Source organism: Poecilia formosa, unplaced genomic scaffold (genome assembly GCF_000485575.1).
Source record: "Poecilia formosa unplaced genomic scaffold, Poecilia_formosa-5.1.2 Scaffold851, whole genome shotgun sequence".
NCBI lineage: Eukaryota > Metazoa > Chordata > Actinopteri > Cyprinodontiformes > Poeciliidae > Poecilia > Poecilia formosa.
In genome coordinates, this window is record NW_006800790.1 from 20,900 (window position 1) to 39,837 (window position 18,938).

The 18,938-nt window shown below is 40.3% G+C and overlaps 1 long non-coding RNA gene across 3 annotated transcripts; it reads right to left on the reverse strand.

Annotated features, from left to right (window-relative positions):
• Window positions 1–13,043: 13,043 nt before the first annotated feature.
• Window positions 13,044–18,518, reverse strand: LOC107834921 (uncharacterized). 3 transcript variants are annotated; one of them, XR_001660757.1, is made up of 4 exons: window positions 18,051–18,518; window positions 17,252–17,806; window positions 16,878–17,131; window positions 13,044–13,571 (listed from the first exon to the last, which is right to left on the reverse strand). It is a non-coding gene; the product is annotated as an uncharacterized LOC107834921 (long non-coding RNA). The 3 variants fall into 3 exon arrangements; XR_001660758.1 differs by lacking the exon at window positions 16,878–17,131 and having other exon boundaries at window positions 13,571–13,783; window positions 18,051–18,155; XR_001660759.1 differs by lacking the exons at window positions 13,044–13,571; window positions 16,878–17,131 and adding an exon at window positions 14,106–14,171 and having other exon boundaries at window positions 17,538–17,806; window positions 18,051–18,124.
• Between the last annotated feature and the right edge of the window lie 420 nt (window positions 18,519–18,938).

The window sequence follows — 18,938 nt, forward strand, 5'->3', positions numbered from 1 at the left end:
CTGAAATTCTTGCCCATTCTTCCTTGGAAAACAGCTGGAGCTCAGTGAGGTTGGATGGAGTGCGCTTGTGAACAGCAGTTTTCAGCTCTTTTCACAGATTCTCAGTTGGATTCAGGTCTGGACTTTGACTTGATCATTCCAACACCTGGAAACGTTTATTTGTGAACCATCCCATTGTGGATTTTGCTTTATGTTTGGGATCATTGTCTTATTGGAAGATAAATCTCTGTCCCAGTCTCAGGTCTTTAAAGACTCCAACAGGTTTTCTGCCAGAATGGTTCTGTATTTGGCTCCATCCATCTTTCCATCAATTTTAACCATCTTCCCTGTCCCTGCTGAAGAAAATCAGGCCCAAACCATGATGCTGCCACCACCATTTTTAACAGTGGGGATGGTGTGTTAGGGTGATGAGCTGTGTTGCTTTTACACCAAACATATCGTTTTGCATTGTGGCCAGAAAGTTGGATTTTGGTTTCATCTGACCACAGCACCTTCTTCCACATGTTTGCTGTGTCTCCCAGGTGGCTTGTGGCAAACTTTAAATGAGACTTTTTATGGATATCTTTGAGAAATGGCTTTCTTCTTGTCACTCTTCCATAAAGGTCAGATTTTGTACGACTGTTGTCTTATGGACAGACTCTCCCACCTCAGCTGTAGATCTCTGCAGTTCATCCAGAGTGATCCTGGGCCTCTTGGCTGTATCACTGATCAGTTTTCTCCTTGTTCGAGGTGAAAGTTTAGAGGGACGGTCGGGTCTTGGTAGATTTGCAGTGGTCTGATACTCCTCCCATTTCAATATGATCACTTGTTCAGTGCTCCTTGAGATGTTTAAAGCTTGGGAAACATTTTATATCCAAATCCAGCTTTAAATTTCTCCACAACAGTATCTGGGACCTGCCTGCTGTGTTCCTTAGTCTTCATGATGAATCCGTGTATGGTTCGTTCTTTGGTTTTTTCGTTTCAAAATAAAATTGGAAAAACAAAATAAGCGTGTGTTTTCTTGTTTTTTCGTTTTTAAAACAAAATTAGAAAAACGGCAATTGCAAAAATAAAAAAGAAAATGAGCTGTCAATTTCGATTTTCATTATTTCATTTTTGGCAAGCGGTCTGTCCCGGAAGTTCTCTCTGTCCGGCTTACACAGGGGCCGTATCACACACAGCTGCAGGCTGCAGGGAGACAAGCTTGTTCATTTCAGGCTATATACTGTAGTATTTTCTGCCAGCCGCAAGTAATGCTCCTGTGAGAAACAAGTAATACCGGACATCTGGTCACCGAGAAAAATGGTTAGCCTGAGTTTTTAGTTTAGTCTTTTATTTTGAAAGGCCAGAGCACCGTGTAGTGGCTTTCCAAACCATCCTACAGCCACACCGTCTGGTCTCTGGACCTGCGAGATGGACACCATTGCACTGCGCCACCAGCAGCGACAAACAGAGGTAAGTACACTATTAATTTGTCGCAAAAAGTTGTTTAGGATGTTTTTAGGCTAGAAAGTACCCTCATAGCTTCATTTACGCACTTAGTTATGTGAAGTTTGAAATATACTCCGGAGTTTTCGGAGCAGCGTAGCTCCGCTAACTGGGCCAGGCGGCTCCAGGCTCAGCGGGCAGGTGGAGGCGTTTACCCCGCTAACCGCGGTCTGGGCAAGTCACCTTGTCGTATTCTGCTGCTTGATATCTGATCGTAGCGTCTCAAAGTGTGACATGAAGAGTTTAATGTGTTTGCATATATACTGTTTGATGCGTGTATCAAAATATAATATTCCTCTCTGGAGAGTTCGATACTTCTGAAGATGTTGGAAACATTGACATCATCCAATACCAGTTACTAATATTCCCTTCCTCTGATCTTTTTGTAGTTTGTAAATTCATATTATTGTGTGTGAGTGAAATATATTCTTCCCTTCGATTGGCTTCTTACGTGCAGTGTGAACTTTTTTTAATATTAATTTTTATTCTTTCATACAGGCGGCTCTTCAGGAGGAGCTCCAGGTTTGGATGCAGCTTCCCAGAATCTCCCAGTGATCCTCTTCCTCCTCCTGACATCGTCTTCCTCACTGTCTCCTCATGTTTTATATACATAAATTATAGGAATATTTTTTTATGATTCCCCAAACATTGGCTGAATATCTACATATGCTATTGTAATAAATACATTTTAATGTTTTGTCTCTGTTTATTTTGTAAGATTTGAGTTTAAAGCTCTGACTACATATAGGTTGATACAAATTAAATATTAATAATTATTTAATGTTTCTTGCTTATAAACCAGAGCTAAGAAATAATGAAAAGTATCAACTCAAAAGTTGTTCACTATGTTTAGTCAGTTGAGTCTAATAAGTTATAATAAATAGGACATGCTGGAGGGACGATGTCTCTCAGCTGGCCTGGGAACGCCTTTGGATTCCCCTGGAGGAGCTGGAAGAAGAGGCTGGGAGAGGGAAGTCTGGGCCTCCCTTCTGAAGCTGCTGCCCACGCAACCCGACCCCGGATAAGTGGAAGAAAATGGTTGGATGGATAAATAAGTCTCATGAAAGGGACAAAGGTTTTCATTTCTAATTGGACAGTAATATGTCACTTATAAAAATGTGAAAAGATATTATGAGGTGTTAAACTGCAGAAGAGGACAAGGGGCCTGTAACATTTTTCTAACACCAATTGATGTACAAGATGTTTTTTTTTTTTTTTTTTTTTAGATTAAAGTCTGAATTCTAAGAGTAAAGTCATAATAATGACCTTCTTTTCTTTCCCAAATCCTCTTCTGTAGGCAAACATTTATTTAGTTAAGCTTTTAATAATCTGGCACATTATTTCACTACCTGGTAGAAATCTAGTTCCAGGTATTTGCTTGAAATAGATACTATCTATCTATTAGTATAGTGTATTGTATATACATTTTTTTGTATATACAATACAATATATTGTATATTTATTTTGGATAAATATAAAATATTTATCCAAGATATTGTATATTTTGGATAACCTTTTTTGCATGTTTGTTCACGACATACCGGATTATAATTGGTATGCTAATGCTATTCAGAAAGGAAAAACTAAAACTAAAGGGTTTGAATGACTGAGAATGTTCTAGTGGCGGTTTGAGCGTCTTTTTAAACCAGAGCAGATTAAGGTTGGTAAAAAAAAAAAAAACATTGGACGGACTAGCCCTTTAGATATTTACTGAAAGTGAAGCTGCATTTAGCAGCCATTAGCTTCATATACAAAACAGAGTCGGAGTTAAAGGCTGTCTGTGTGAAAGTATTATGGTCAAATTAATTACATGCCGCTTTGGACGAGTGTAGAAAAACAACAGAGAGACAGAGAGAACTATGCAGGCTGCAGGGAGACATGATTGTTGGTTTCAGGCTATATACTGTAGTATTTTCTGCCAGCCGCAAATGACCAATGTCCGGTATTATTTGTTTCTCACAGGAGCATTATTTCAACTGACTTGTGGCCGGCAAAAAAAAAAAAAAAAAACTGTATATAGGCTAAAACGAACAAGCTCGTCTTCCTGCAGCCTGCATGTGTGCGATACGGTCCCTGTGTAAGCCGGACCGAGAGAACTTCTGGGTCAGATCGCTTGTCAATAATGAAATAAGTGAAATTAACAGGCCGTTTTCTTTTTGCAATTGCTGTTTTTCTAATTTTGTTTTAAAAACGAAAAAACAACAACAAAAAAAACACATGCTTGTTTTTCCAATTTTATTTTGAAACGAAAAAAACCACAGAACCAACCAGACACGGATTGTCCAGCCTGCACTTGCTGTTCAGTCTTTATTTCGGCGTAACGGTGTGGTTCTACAAAATATCAATAATAATGCATCATCAGTGTCTGATGAATAAATGACTGAAATAATAACACACTTACTTCACTAACTACACTAATAAAGGTTACACAAACATTCTGTTCTAAATAAACAACACAAAAATCCACGTTGTGTAGCTCAAGTGCGCACGTGAACAAAGCTTGCAATCAATTAACGCTAAAACTTAAATATTCAGATGCATAAACATTCTTCACTTTCTAACATCACTTACTTGTATTCCACGCACACACATCGAAAATAAAAGGTAACTACAAACTGCAAACGGTAACTCAAACTACACAAATGTGATCGATAACTCTCGGCTCCTTTTCTTCTCTCCCTCTTTTCATCTGCGTGCTGATCCACAGGTGCTCTAAGCTCCGCCCCCTTAAAGGGCCTCAGCACTTGAGCAGCCTTTTTCACAGCCGCCCCCGTATTCACCTGTGAATACGGAAAAAAGGCTGAGTAAGAGCAGTGATTAATCGAGCAGCCTTTTTCACACTAATCAAGCATATTTATATTACATAAAAAAGCAATATGGTTAAAGTATACTAAGTGTAACTTTAGTTGTTCCAAAAAAGTATGTTGAAGTACACTTAGTACACTTTAAATTAACTAATTCTAAGTATACTTGAAGAACACTCATGATTAGTCTGACTTAATGTATGCTTAAGTATGTTAAAATTTAACATACGTAGTACATTAATTTTTCACCAGGGTATATACTGCAGCTTGAATACAATACAACTACATAACATTGTTTGAGAAGTCTGGATTGCTTCATGTATATTTAGCATGTTGTCTGTAACTATTGCTCATGGAGAGACATTTCAGTAATCTAAAACTGATAAATAAAATTTAAGCAACTTATTTGCATACTGTTTGCAAGTATACATACAATATGCATTTTACTGTTGCATGTAAAATTCACTAGCAGTAAATATTGTGCTATTATCAGTATTGGACCAAAGAAAGCAAGGCAGATGCAAGCCTTTAAAACTGCGACGCTTTTGATGAATCAAATAGAATCAAAAAATTGTAACAGCAGCTACATGGGGGGGCCCAATCTAATTTTTTGTCATGGGGCCAAAGATTCCTGGTGGCACCCCTGGACCGGTGTAGAAGTTACTGACGGCTTATTAATCTGTATTTTAATATTTTATATACCAAATATTCACCAGTACATATTTATGTTATGGAAAATGTCTTGAATAAGACTGTGTTTATGTTTATGACACTATTTGATTCTATCATTTTAGATGTTTTTCAATACATGTGATCTGTAATCACAAGTGAAATTTAATGCATCATGAGGTGATGATCAAATGCTGTAAAGAAGTGCAGCAGCCTGATAACAGTGCTTGGTAAGACATACAGTATTAATAGTAGACTCTCACCAGTGTTACATTACAGCTCTAACAGAATTAGCAGAATTTATTGTAGACAGTCTTCAGCTCCTCACTTTCCGTTAACATAAGCTCTCTTAACAGAAACCAATAAAAACACTCTTCTGAACGAGAGCAGTGATTGTTACCTTATTGCATGTACCAATGAGACATCTAGAACCTTACAATGTAGAAAGACTACCTGTACCTTTATGACCCTACCAGACACTGCATGCCTGTTCTAGCAGAAGTTGCAGGCAAATATTATTTTGATTTATTGGTTTCATTTTTCTCTTCTACCTGTACCCCCTACCAGATCCCTTGCTGTTTATTGGTCCATATAGCCAATAATGAATTTTCACAGTTTAATGCAGGCTGGATGTTCTCTTCAAACTGAATTACAGCCAGGACCCAGCAGTAACAATAACATATAATATGATTTGAGAGACCTCTCAAGCCTTTTGAACCATTTTTTCTTGGAAAGTTTCTGTCGTTCTTTCATAGACACCCCAGCCACATACACACTCACAAAACAAAGATTCATATGTTCACAACCAGCAGGTCAGACAGACTGTCACATTTATCTTCACCATGACACAAGCATCAGTAAGCCACAAGCCTGTGGTATTGTTTTTAGCTCCAGGGACAGTTCATAACCTCAGCTTGCTCTACAGAGACAAGAGCTCCAGATGAAAAGTGGAAAAAGTAGCATGCACTCCACCTTAACTACATACACAAACATTGGAACACAAACACACACACACACATGCACAGTCATTTTGGCTGAAAGACACAATCTCTCCAGATAAATTCCATTTAAAAAATATCAAAATATAAACTTTTTCCCCTCTAGGTCAAAATTCAGGTGAAGTGTTCAGAAAAACTCAGAAACTAACTTCACACACATCCAAAAGCTGGGATAAGTCAGTGAATAGAGTGACAAAGTCTGGCACCTCAGCCCATAGGTTTTACCAAATTTAAACTTTTTGTAAAAATTCTACACTTATCACACACTGTACTGAATGTCAACCACTTTGCTTAATAGCTCATACAGACTTATGAGAAAAAGCAAACATTTAACTCTGACTTTATGATTCCTGTCAGTCTGAAAATAAATTCATCAAAACATCTGCTAATACTGAACTTTTATTCACGCAACATGCTGCAAGTCAGTCAACATGAAAGTATGTTCCACTGTTCTTACTGCTCTAAACATCTATGCTGATAAAAGTATAAAAGTTAATTCTCAAATGATCTTACAGTATTTATGAGCATTTACATAATGTACAGTGGTACAATGATCAATGGCTCATCAGTCCAGCTTTCCTCAGCATCTCTGGTTGTTTTTTTGATTATTGTTGCACAGATTACATTTGATGAAGTGGGTACGCTTCTTCCTTTTCCATGTTCTATGTACACATCAAGTCTTTCTCCACATATTCATTTACTTCTGCTTTCTTCTTTCTTTTCTTCTTTTCCTCTGTGCACTCCCCCCATCATCTTCTATAAAATTGGCAGTGCATAATTAATAAATTGAGATGGAAAATAAAAAGGGGGAAACTGATAATACTTCAATGGAATTAAAGGCAGCTTTCCAAGTAGGATGGGCAAGCCTGAATCCCCTTCAGTTTAGTTGAAAAACAAAAAACATCAAGGATATTTGAAGGAGGAAGAGAATGTGTAAGGTGTGACTTTTCCTTTTGTAGCTTTTTTTCCCCCAGATTTCTTATATTTTCATGAAACCACTTTTTGTTCATAGTAGATGAACTAACATTACTGTGGTGTTCTTACCTGATTAATGTGTTTTAAATGAACTTTTTGTATGTTTGGACACCATCTGAGTGTATCGAATCATCTGGTTGAATGCTTCCGGAGTGGCTCAGTCCAGAAACATGGCTCAGTGCCGCAGGCTAACTGACCAGGGACATCATGCATAAAGTGGCGTGCGTACAAAAAATGTGCAGTGCCGTATTTCACGTACAAGTCGACATGTATGTGAAAATGTGCTGCAGTCACACAAACGTTTTCTGTGGACAATAAACTACAAAGCATCAAAACTCACCTAAATACACTGAAATCTGACGACATTCAGATATTTAGACCAAGAAGCATCAAATCCGATGTTTTTTCATGATTTTAATATTTAATTGTTTAAACGTAAACGATGAAACTGAACCGCATTTATCCTCAGACAATAACATAACGCCCAGAAAAAATAAAGAAAATAAAAATAAAAGGACGTGAACTGCATCTATAGAGGAATTTCATTCTCATTAAAAAAGAAAACGGGGTTGGATCAGCAGATTAACTCCAAACAGGTTTGATTATTTTAAGGTGATCAAGGTGTGTATGCAATCACACGTACATAAGTACCGTGTTTCCCCGAAAGTAAGACAGTGTCTTACTTTCTTTTTATCCCCAAAAGTCCCACTATGTCTTACTTTCGGGGTATGTCTTATATTGGAAAAAAATTGTCGAATTTTTTGTTTTAACCATAAAAAGCGGAAGTGGGCAGGAGGCGGCGCTCATTAAGATCAGAGGGAGGTGGCAGACGCGGCGACGTATGGAGAGGGGGATGGTGCGGACGTGGGCAGGAGGCAGCGCGCAGCTAGATGAGAGGTGTTTCCCCGAAAAGTAAGACATATGTCTTACTTTCGGGGTACGGCTTATATTAGTCGACCCCCCTGAAACCCCCGATACGTCTTACAATCGGGGGTGTCTTACTATCGGGGAAACACGGTAGCTGCGCAAAGGGGCAAACCTTTGCACTGCACCACAATTACGCAGCACAATGTAATTGTGGCACAGTGCTTTGGTGGAGAACATCCCCAATGGAAGGATTCAGAGGGAGAGATTTGATCAGAGATCATATTGATCTGCTGGGAAATGTTGATGATGGTTTATTAACGTTTAGATTAATCCAGACTGATCATCCTGGACCTCAGAGCAGAACTTAAAGAAGGAGCCCTGTGGTACCCGTACCAGTACCGGTGCAACTGCTGTCATCCTTCAGTGGAGCCGCCCGGTTTGTGAATGCGCCTTTATGGACAGAAATCATCTCTATTCTGTAAACGTACAACTTCTGCACATGATTCTACTACAAATGTCCACATTCCCACTCAAAGGACTCTCTGACACGCCGTCTGTCTTTAAGTCCCTGCTGGACGTTCTACGTTTCTAACAGGCATTTGCACAATCTCTATTTATTTTTTTAATTAGAATTTTTTTTTTCTTTAAAATGTATTATTTTGTTTTTGTGAGGTGACCTTGTGCTCTGAAAGCACATTTTACATAAAATATAGAATTATTATTATAAATACTCCTACTGCTACGAAAAAGGACGTTGCCATGGTTACTGTTCACGTGGTGGCAGACTTCTGAGTATTTATACTAATTTTACATATGTATTTATGGGTGGCGACAGAGCAGACCAGCAGTTGCGTTCTATTTCCCGCAAATTAGGATTTATAAAGGAAAGGTGCGCGGCCACGTGCGTGCGCACGGCTTTATGCATCCCATTTTTTTTGTGTGCTGCACTTTTCTAAATTTTTCCGTACACCAAATTTTAGTGTCAAAACTGCACAGTCTTATATGCATGAGGCCCCAGGACATCAAATTGCTAAGCCAGCAAACTAACGACTTCCGACAACTCACTGCGTTTGCTCACGGTTTCCAACAGTCGTGAGCTCATCTCATCGTGCATCGGGGACATTGTTGACAGTAGATGTGGTTCCTGTTTTCTCTTCACAGTGAAATTCATTAGAACCTAGCTTCGTTAATTGGAGAAGAATAAACAATGCAATATAAGATTCATTTCAAAGTTTTACACATTTCTCCTACGAAAAGCTATTTGAAAAATTTAAGCTTCCATCCATCCATTTTCTTGCACTTATCCGGGGTTGGGTCGCAGGGGCGGCAGCTTCAGAAGGGAGGCCCAGACTTCCCTCTCCCCAGCCACTTGTTACAGCTCCTCTGGGGAAATCCCAAGGCGTTCCCAGGCCAGCTGAGAGACATAGTCCCTCCAGCGTGTCCTGGGTCTTCCCCGGGGCCTCCTCCCGGTGGGACGTGCCCGGAACACCTCACCAGGGAGGCGTCCAGGAGGCATCATGACCAGATGCCCGAGCCACATCAATTGGCTCCTCTCGACGTGGAGGAGCAGCGGCTCTACTCCGAGTCCCTCCCAGATGACCGAGCTTCTCACCCTATCTCTAAGGGAGAGTCCAGACACCCTGCAGAGGAAACCCATTTCAGCCGCTTGTATCCGTGATCTCGTTCTTTCGGTCATGACCCAAAGCTCATGACCACAGATGAGGATGGGAACGTAGATTGACCGGTAAATCGAGAGCTTCGCTTTTTGACTCAGCTCTCTCTTCACCACGACAGACTGGTACAGCGCCCGTTTCACAGTGGACGCTGCCCCAATCCGCCTGTCAATCTCCCGCTCCCTTCTTCCCTCATTCGTGAACAAGATCCCCAGATATTTAAACTCCTCCTATTGAGGCAGGATGACCCCCCTGACCTGGAGAAGGCACTCTACCCTTTTCCAGCTCAAGACCATGGCCTCGGATTTGGAGTCACTGATCCTCATCCCGGTCCCTTCACACTCGGCTGCGAATCGCTCCAGTGAGAGCTGCAGATCACAACTTGATGAAGCCAACAGGACCACATCATCTGCAAAAAGCAGAGATGCGATCCTAAGGCCACCAAAACGGATCCCTCGGCTGCACCTAGAAATTCTGTCCATGAAAGTAATGAACAGAATCAGTGACAAAGGGCAGTCTTGGTGAAGTCTAACTCTCACCGGAAACGAGCCCGACTTACTGCCGGCAATGCGGACCAGACTCTGACACCAGTCATACAGGGACCCGACAGCCCGTATCCAAGGGCCCGGCACCCCATACTCCCGGAGAACCCTCCACAAAGCCCCCCAAGGGACACGGTCGAACGCCTTCTCCAAGTCCACAAAACACATGTAGACTGGTTGGGCGAACTCCCATGCACCCTCCAGGACCCTGCTGAGGGTGTAGAGCTGGTCCAGTGTTCCACGACCAGGACGAAAACCACACTGCTCTTCCTGAATCCGAGTTTCGACTATCCAATGGACCCTCCTCTCGAGGACCCCTGAATAGACCTTACCAGGAAGGCTTAAGAGTGTGACCCCCCTGTAAATTGAGCACACACTTCGATCCCCCTTTTTAAACAGGGGGACCACCACCCCAGTCTGCCAATCCAGGGGAACTGCCCCCGATGTCCATGCAATGCTGCAGAGTCGCGTCAGCCAACACAACCCTACAACATCCAGAGCCTTAAGAAACTCCGATGGATCTCATCCACCCCCGCACCAACAACCTTGTGGCCGCAGCTCCAATAAGTCGCCTTGACAATGGAGGCACGGAACATGCTCCACTCAGACTCAATGGCCCCCACCTCTCCCGGAACGTGTTCGAAGTTCTTCTGGAGATGGGAGTTAAAACTCACAGAAGACTCTACCAGACGTTCTCAGCAGACCCTCACTACATGTTTGGGCCTGCCAGGTCTGACCAGCTTCCTCCCCCACCACCGGAGCCAACTCACCACCAGGTAGTGGTCAGTGGACAGCTCCGCACCTCTCTTCACCCGGGTGTCCAAGACATACAGCCACAGATCCGATAAAACTATGACAAAGTCGATCATCGAACTGCTACCTAGGGTGTCCTGGTCCTAAGTGCATATATGGACACCCTTATGCCTGAACATGGTGTTCATTATGAACAATCCGTGATGAGCACAGAAGTCCAACAACAGAACAGCACTCGAGTTCAGATCGGGGGGGCCTTTCCTCCCAACCACGCGCCTCCAGGTCTCACTGTCATTGCCCACGTGAGCGTTGTAGTCCGCCAGCAGAACAAGGGAGTCCCCAGGAGGGGCACTCTCCAGTACCCCTTCTAAGGACTCCAAGAAGGGTGGGTAATCTGAACTGTTGTTCGGCCCGTAAGCACAGACAACAGTCAGAAACCGTCCCCCCACCAGTAGGTGGAGGGAGGCTACTCTCTTATTCACCGGATTGAATCCCAATGCACAGACGCTGAGATGGGGGGCAACAAGTATGCCCACTCCTGCCCTGCGCCTCTCACCTTGGGCAACTCCAAAGTGGAAGTATATCCAGCCCCTCTCAAGGAGACTGGTTCCAGAATCAGAGCCATGCATTGAAGTGAGACCGACTATTTCTCACCAGAACCTTTTTTCCCCACAAGCTCCGGCTGGTGTGTGAGCCCATTGGAAAGGGGACCCACGTCTCCTGTTCGGGTTGAGCCTGGCCAGGCTCCATAGGTAAAAGTCCGGCCACCAGGCGCTCGCCAACGTGCCCCACCTCCAGGCCTGGCTCCAGAGTGGGGCCACGGTGACAAGCGTCTAGGTGTGGGAACACCAAGTCCAACGTTCTTGTCCGTCATAAGGGATCTTCGGGCTGCGCTTAGTCTAGTTCCTCACCCAAGGCCTGTCTGCCTTGGGTGACCCTACCAGGGGCATGAAGCCCTCGACAGCATAGCTCCTAGGATCATTGGGACACTTTTTGTGGGAAATGTTTGCGTTTTTGGCGCTGAATCCTGATACTTAACGCAGTGCCTGTTCTGTCAGCTATGGGATATGTTGTTACTCGGTTGTTATGGTAACGGATCTGCGTGTAAAGCATACATTTGGTCCAAACTAATGTTTCCAAGAAAATGACAGAAGATAAACTAGGTGAGTTCCTGAGACAGTTCGAATTGTGTTAAATGTTAATAATTCATCAAAGGGAAACTGCAAACTTCTGCAAAGGCTACCTGAATAGGGGTGTTGCGTGGCACAGTACTTGGCGCAGCGCGGTGCCCCTTTAGACCACCGTAGTTTGGAATCTGACTCTCGTCCTCTGGTTCGCTTGTCTCTCTCTCCTGCCCCTTCTCTCTACAACTTTTCTGTTGGATTGTCGTCATAAAGGCAAACAGTGCCGAAAAACTTATTTTAAGAAAAAGACTACCGGCTAACGTCCATATAGCTTTATTATCACCATGCACAACAAAAACAATGAGGTGTGCAGGCAAACATCTGTGTCTGATGCCAAAACTGCTGCCACACATGAGGCGGCAAGCCCAAAGCACCTCACGTGGGAATTCCAGAGGCACTTGGAGCTAAACAGAAATGTTGCACGTGACCCCGAAGGGAAAGAAAAGACAAGAGGCGAGAAATCATTTTCTCAGATCTTTCAAGGTCCAAATAGTCCAAATTTCTTTTTAAAGAAAAAAAACTACCGGAGTAATGTGCAACAATGCGGCATGATGTTGGGCTTTTCCTCCATCCAGCTGATCAGCACCACTTTGCTGTTGAAGCTTAGCCTAGCAGCTTTATGCTCTTATAAAAATACTATTTGACAACATCTGGAAACGAAGTTAAAGCATCAATCTGAGGATCTGAGAGGCGATCTCTGCCGGAGTCTGTATGTTGGTTCATCCCGCAAAAAGAGCCGTTGCTGAGTCAGCGGAGCATCCTGCTGCGCAGCAGCAGCTAGAGATTTGGAGAGTATTTGAAAAGGGATACTTTGCTTGCATTCCTTGTCTAAATGTGCTACACGTGTTTGAACATTTTAGAATCAGACTAAGATTTTTTTAAATATGCAACAGCCTTTATTACAAAAGGTGAAGAGTAATAGAGAAAAAAAAAACATACTTCGAGTCCATTTTTTTTTTCCTTCGCCGCTATGTGATTCACGTGGTCACGGTTGCTAAGCAACATAAACGCCAAGGCAGAGGCTAAGCAGCTAGCTGAAAGCTACAGCTTCTCTCTTCCGGTCGTCAAGGACCCAAAGAAGCAGCTGTTCTTTGTTCGACTCCCTCTAGTGGTCTGGATCACTTCTGTTTTCAGCATTTTTGTTTGCATCTCTTTTTTGTTGCATGTGTTTTTCTCGTCTTTGCTGGGTGTTTGTACCTGTTGGCCACCATAAAATACAGTGGTGAAAGTAAATATACCTTCAAATAGTAGCGCTCCAGTATTTTTACAGTAAATTTAGTTTTACTACTGCATTCACTTTATGAGTAAGCTACTGCAAAGAAAACTGTAATGCTACTTTTTAAAGCACAGTCTTTGTTTTACGATAGAACATTAATACCTGACCCAGTGTAGGCTTCTTTGAAGTGCTACAATTGGTGCGGTTCTAAAATGCATAATCTGCATAATCAGAACTTCACATAACACAAAAGAGGATGCGATAAGTAATCGTCAGAACAGAATTTTTATTTAAAGGCACCACTATGCCTCAAACCACATATATTTCCAGTATATTCAAACATTCAAAACAAATAAAATAAAACCATTCCTCAGAGAACTGGTAAAAAATAGGCCTTCAAAGTCAATATATAGTTTCACTAAACTGGGTTTAACTCATTAATTTCTACAATCTTATGAACATAAAAACACAGTTCTTAAAGAAATATCCATGCTTTGGGTATCACTAAACAAATCAAAGAAAAATGACTTCCAAAATCTAAAATTCAACATGGCTGAAATCATGTGGAATTCTAGTATTAACAGGGTTTTAAAATGTGAACTATTAATGATTTTCAAGAGTCCAAGTGGCACTTACTTTATTAGATGCAGATGAAGGCACCGTCCAACATGGAAAAAGACAATACAATTTAGATCCTAAATAATATGGAAACAGAAAGATTTCAAAGAAAAGAATAGAACAACTAACCTGAATGAGATGCCACTCAAAGTCCATCAGGTTTTTGATGAGCATTGACCGTCACTTTTTCTTTTGAATGGTCTTTCATTCAAAAGACCAATGGATACCATCTTCCCATGACCGGCTTTTGTGCCCCTTTCTGGGTTAATCCCAATGAAGCGACTAAAAAACTAAATCAAAAATGGGAAAATTCCTGAGAATATAAATAGTGTGGCATTTTGAATACAGCTGGTACAATATATAAATAAAGCTGTTTTTAATTACGTAAGGAGAAAACATCACCACCTTTATCAAATGTTAATCATAACTTGCTTTAAAACCATGTCATTGTAAAAAACGTATTATAGGAATGGATTTACCGTTGAATGAACTCCAAAGTCTTGGCTGCCTCATGTTGATATTGGAGGCTGAAGATGAAGAAGATGGACAACACTGTCCTGTCTGGAATGTTGACTGGACCCTCTCAAAGACAATATGGCCTTCAATGCTGACCATGCAGAAAACTGCTTGCCACAGGGACTGTAATAAACCAAGTCCTTAATTGGAAGAACATAAAACAAATCCTTTTATTGATACAGTATGCATTTAAATGATCATCATAATGAAGAGTGTCCACTCTGCCAGGTAAAGTAAAAGCAAGGATCTTAAACNAATTTTCTAATACTAAACAAAACATTTTCATTTAATTCTAACAGTCAGAAATAATACAATTTTCAAATCCATTCACCATCGTCTAAATTAATTCTAAAACTAAATAATACAATTTTCAGTCAGAGCATACCATCAATAACTAAAAGAAATATCTTGTAAATTAAATATTAGTGGTTCAAAATCTTCACATAACCCAGATGTTCACAGAAGAATTCTGATCTTCTGTGAACTCGGTAAGTTCCTGTTTCCCAAGGTAATTTAAATGATACTGGCCTCTTCCTTCCTGCATATGTTAATCCATGGCCTCCTGTCCTATGTGTTACGACCACAGGGGTCCAAGGAGAAGCTCTGCAGATCACCCCATTTTCCTTGGTAGTTTTGAATACTTACCCAGCCATAGTTTAATTTTAAATCACTAAGAGAAACCTGTTCAAAGTTTAAAGATTTGTTCAAAAAGATTAAACTATAATAAACACTAAAAATAATCATTTTTCTCAACAGGAGTTAAACAGAAATGTTGCACGTGACCCCGAAGGGAAAGAAAACACAAGAGGCGAGAAATCATTTTCTCAGATCATTCAAGGTCCAAATAGTCCAAATTTCTTTTTAAAGAAAAAAAAACACTACCAGAGTAATGTGCAACAATGTGGCATGATGTTGGGCTTTTCCTCCATCCAACTGACCAGCACCACTTTGCTGTTGAAGCTTAACCTGGCAGCTTTATGCTCTTATAAAAATACTATTTGACAACATCTGGAAACGAAGTTAAAGCTTCAATCTGAGGATCTGAGAGGCGATCTCTGCCGCAGTCTGCATGTTGGTTCATCCTGCAAAAAGAGCCGTTGCTGAGTCAGCGGAGCATCCTGCTGCGCAGCAGCAGCTAGAGATTTGGAGAGTATTTGAAAAGGGATACTTTTCTTACATTCCTTGTCTAAATGTGCTACACGTGTTTGAACATTTTAGAATCAGACTAAGATTTTTTTAATATGCCTTTATTACAAAAGGTGAAGAGTTATAGAGAAAAAAAAAAAAAACATACTTCGAGTCCATTTTTTTGTTCCTTCGCCGCTATGTGATTCACGTGGTCACGGTTGCTAAGCAACATAATGCCAAGGTAGAGGCTAAGCAGCTAGCTGAAAGCTACAGCTTCTCTCTTCCGGTCGTTGAGGACCCAAAGAAGCAAACCCTGACTTCGGACACAGATGTTCTTTGTTTGACTCCGTCTAGTGGTCTGGATCACTTCTGTTTTCAGCATTTTTTGTTTGCAGCTCTTTTTTGTTGCATGTGTTTTTCTTGTCTTTGCTGGGTGTTTGTACCTGTTGGCCACCGTAAAATACAGTGGTGAAAGTAAATATACCTTCAAATAGTAGCGTTCCAGTATTTTTACAGTAAATTTAGTTTTACTACTGCATTCACTTTATGAGTAAGCTACTGCAAAGAAAACTGTAANGTTCCTTAGTATCAAAACCAGTAATAAACATATTAGAGAAATAATCCAAAGGAATACCATTAGCAAACCTGCTTCTATATTTTTTTGGAACAATCTTTATTCAGATATTGATTGGGAACAAACATGGTTATTGCCAACAAAGTTTTTTTTATCTCAAACAAAGTACGTGAGGTATCTCTTAAAATTTTGCACAGGTGTTACCCTGTAAATTCAGTGCTGAGAAAATATATTCCAAATATTGATCCTCTCTGTTCCTTTTGTCATATCGAACAAGAAACATTAACCCACCTTTTTTGGGAATGCTCGTTTAGGAAAACCTTTTGGTGTGATTTCAATGTTTTCTTTAGTCGAATATAATGTTTAAATGTTAAACATGTTTTGTTTGGTATTTCCAATAATACTATGTCTGGGAAAGAATATATTATAATTGTTCTTATTTTGTTGGCTAAGTTCCACATACATGCCTGTAAATTTGCTAAAAACAAACCTAACCTTACTGTCTTTAGAGCTTATGTAAGATGCTTTTTAGAATCTTTAAAAATATGCACCAACTCTAAACCTATGAAACTTATAAACTTAAGTGATGAATTTGATTTGTAATTTTAGATTTTTTTCTCTCTTCTGATGGAATTTATGGATTTGTTACCCCAGCACCTCGAGCACGTTTATGTATGAAAAAAAAAAAAGCTACAGCTTCTCTCTTCCGGTCGTCCAGGACCCAATGATGCAAAACCTGACTTCGGACATAATTATTCTTTGTTCGACTCCCCCTAGTGGTCTGGATCACTTCTATTTTTAGCATCTTTTGTTTGCATCTCTTTTTTGTTGCATGTGTTTTTCTCGTGTTTGCTGGGTGTTTGTACCTGTCGGCCACCAGTGATGAAAGTAACACTGGAATAAAAATTTAAGACTTTCAGTTTACAGCGACATAAACTGGGTTTAACTCATTAATTTCTACAATGTTAAGTACATAAAACACAGTTCTTAAACAAATATCCATTCTTTGGGTATCACTAAACAAATCAAAGAAATAGAACTTCCAAAATCTAAAATTCAACATGGCTGAAATATTGTGGAATTCTAGAATCAACAGGGTTTTAAAATGTGAACTATTAATGGTTTTCAAGAGTCCAAGTGACACTTACTTTATTAGATGCAGATGAAGGCACCGTCCAACATGGAAAAAGATAAGACAATATAATTTAGATCCTAAATGATATGGAAACAGAAATATTTCAAAGAAAAGAGAAGGACAACAACTAACCTGAATGAGATGCCACTCAAAGTCCATCAGGTTTTTGATGAGGGTGGAAACCTGCTCATTCACTGTCTGCTTTTTCTTTTGAATGGTCAGTCCTGGCTTTTTGGATACCATTTTCCCATGACCGGCTTTTGTGCCCCTTTCTGGGTCAATCCTAATGAAGCGACTAAGAAACACAATCAAAAATGGGAAAATTCCTGAGAATATAAATAGTGTGGCATTCTGAAGACAGCTGGTACAATATATAAATAAAGCTGTTTTTAATTACATAAAGAGGAAACATCACCACCTTTGTCAAATGTTAATCATAACTTGCTTTAAAACTTTAAAACCATGTCATTGTATTTTGCTCATTGTAAAAAAAATTATAGGAATGGTTTTACCATTGAATGAACCAAAGTCTTGGCTGCCTCATGTTGATATTGGGTGTTGAAGGTGTTGAAGATGGAAAATACTGTCCTGTCTGGAATGTTGGCTGGACCCTCTCAAAGACAATATGGCCTTCAATGCTGACCATGCAGAAAACTGCTTGCCACAGGGACTGTAATAAACCAAGTCCTTAATTGGAAGAACATAAAACAAATCCTCTTATTGATACAGTGTGCATTTAAATGATCATCATAACAAAGAATGTCTACTCTGCCAGGTAAAGTAAAAACAAGAATTTTAAACTCCTCAATTGTCATGCAAGTCAGATCAATGTTGAAAACTGTAGGCTGGATTAATGTACAGAAGTTGTAGAGGAATTCATGGTACTTTGCACTGAAGGTGAAGTGTGCTTTGAAAGTTCATCAAAAGCTACCTTGGATGATCTTGTGATCACTAATGGTGAAGTGTCTTTGCTGCTGCTCTTGTTTCCACAAACGCAGGAGGAAGGGCTGTCCTGGTTCCACACCAATGAGGAAGGCTTCAACACTGGCTTGCATCTTTGACATAATGATAAAAAGATGAATATTAAAAATTATTAAATATATTTAGCAGTACAGCTACATTCAGATAGCAAACAAAGCCAATGAGAAAGTGCTTCTACAAAGAAGTAGGATCATTAGATTAACCACATATCTGCATATATCTGAAAACATGGTCCACATTTTGACATGAGCTGTTTTGGATTCTTCATGTGGCCTTTGGATGTAGGATGAAGCACATGAACCAACAGAAGAATGCCTGGTTTTCCCAGCCTGGAGGAACAACAGGATAAATAACAGACACATTAGGATAATAAATAAACATTTTAAAGAGAAGTGTGAGCAAAACTAACCAGACCCACCTGTGTGTGTGTCACCATCACAGTCATTCAAAATACTTTATCCACCCAATTTACCCTGGAAAGCATTTTTCACCACCTACAACATAAAGCATAAAAATGTCAGAAATAATTACCATGAACACAACTCAGACATTAGGCATTATAGAAATTAGTCAGCTTATAGAAACATTCTGGACAGCATTTCTTCTGCCAAACCTGTCAGAAGAAATGTGTTGAAGTCATCATAACAGCTTCAGTCACCAAGATGACGTACTAATGAAGAAAAAAGAGGCAGCCAATATGTCCTTATTTATTTATTATCATTATTATTTATAGAGAAAAACATTTTGGCTTAGCTTTGATCACGTAGATAAAACCACCGGTCCAGCAAACCCACTCTCCCCATTATGCCGTCTATAGCAAGAAACTTCAAGAAAACGA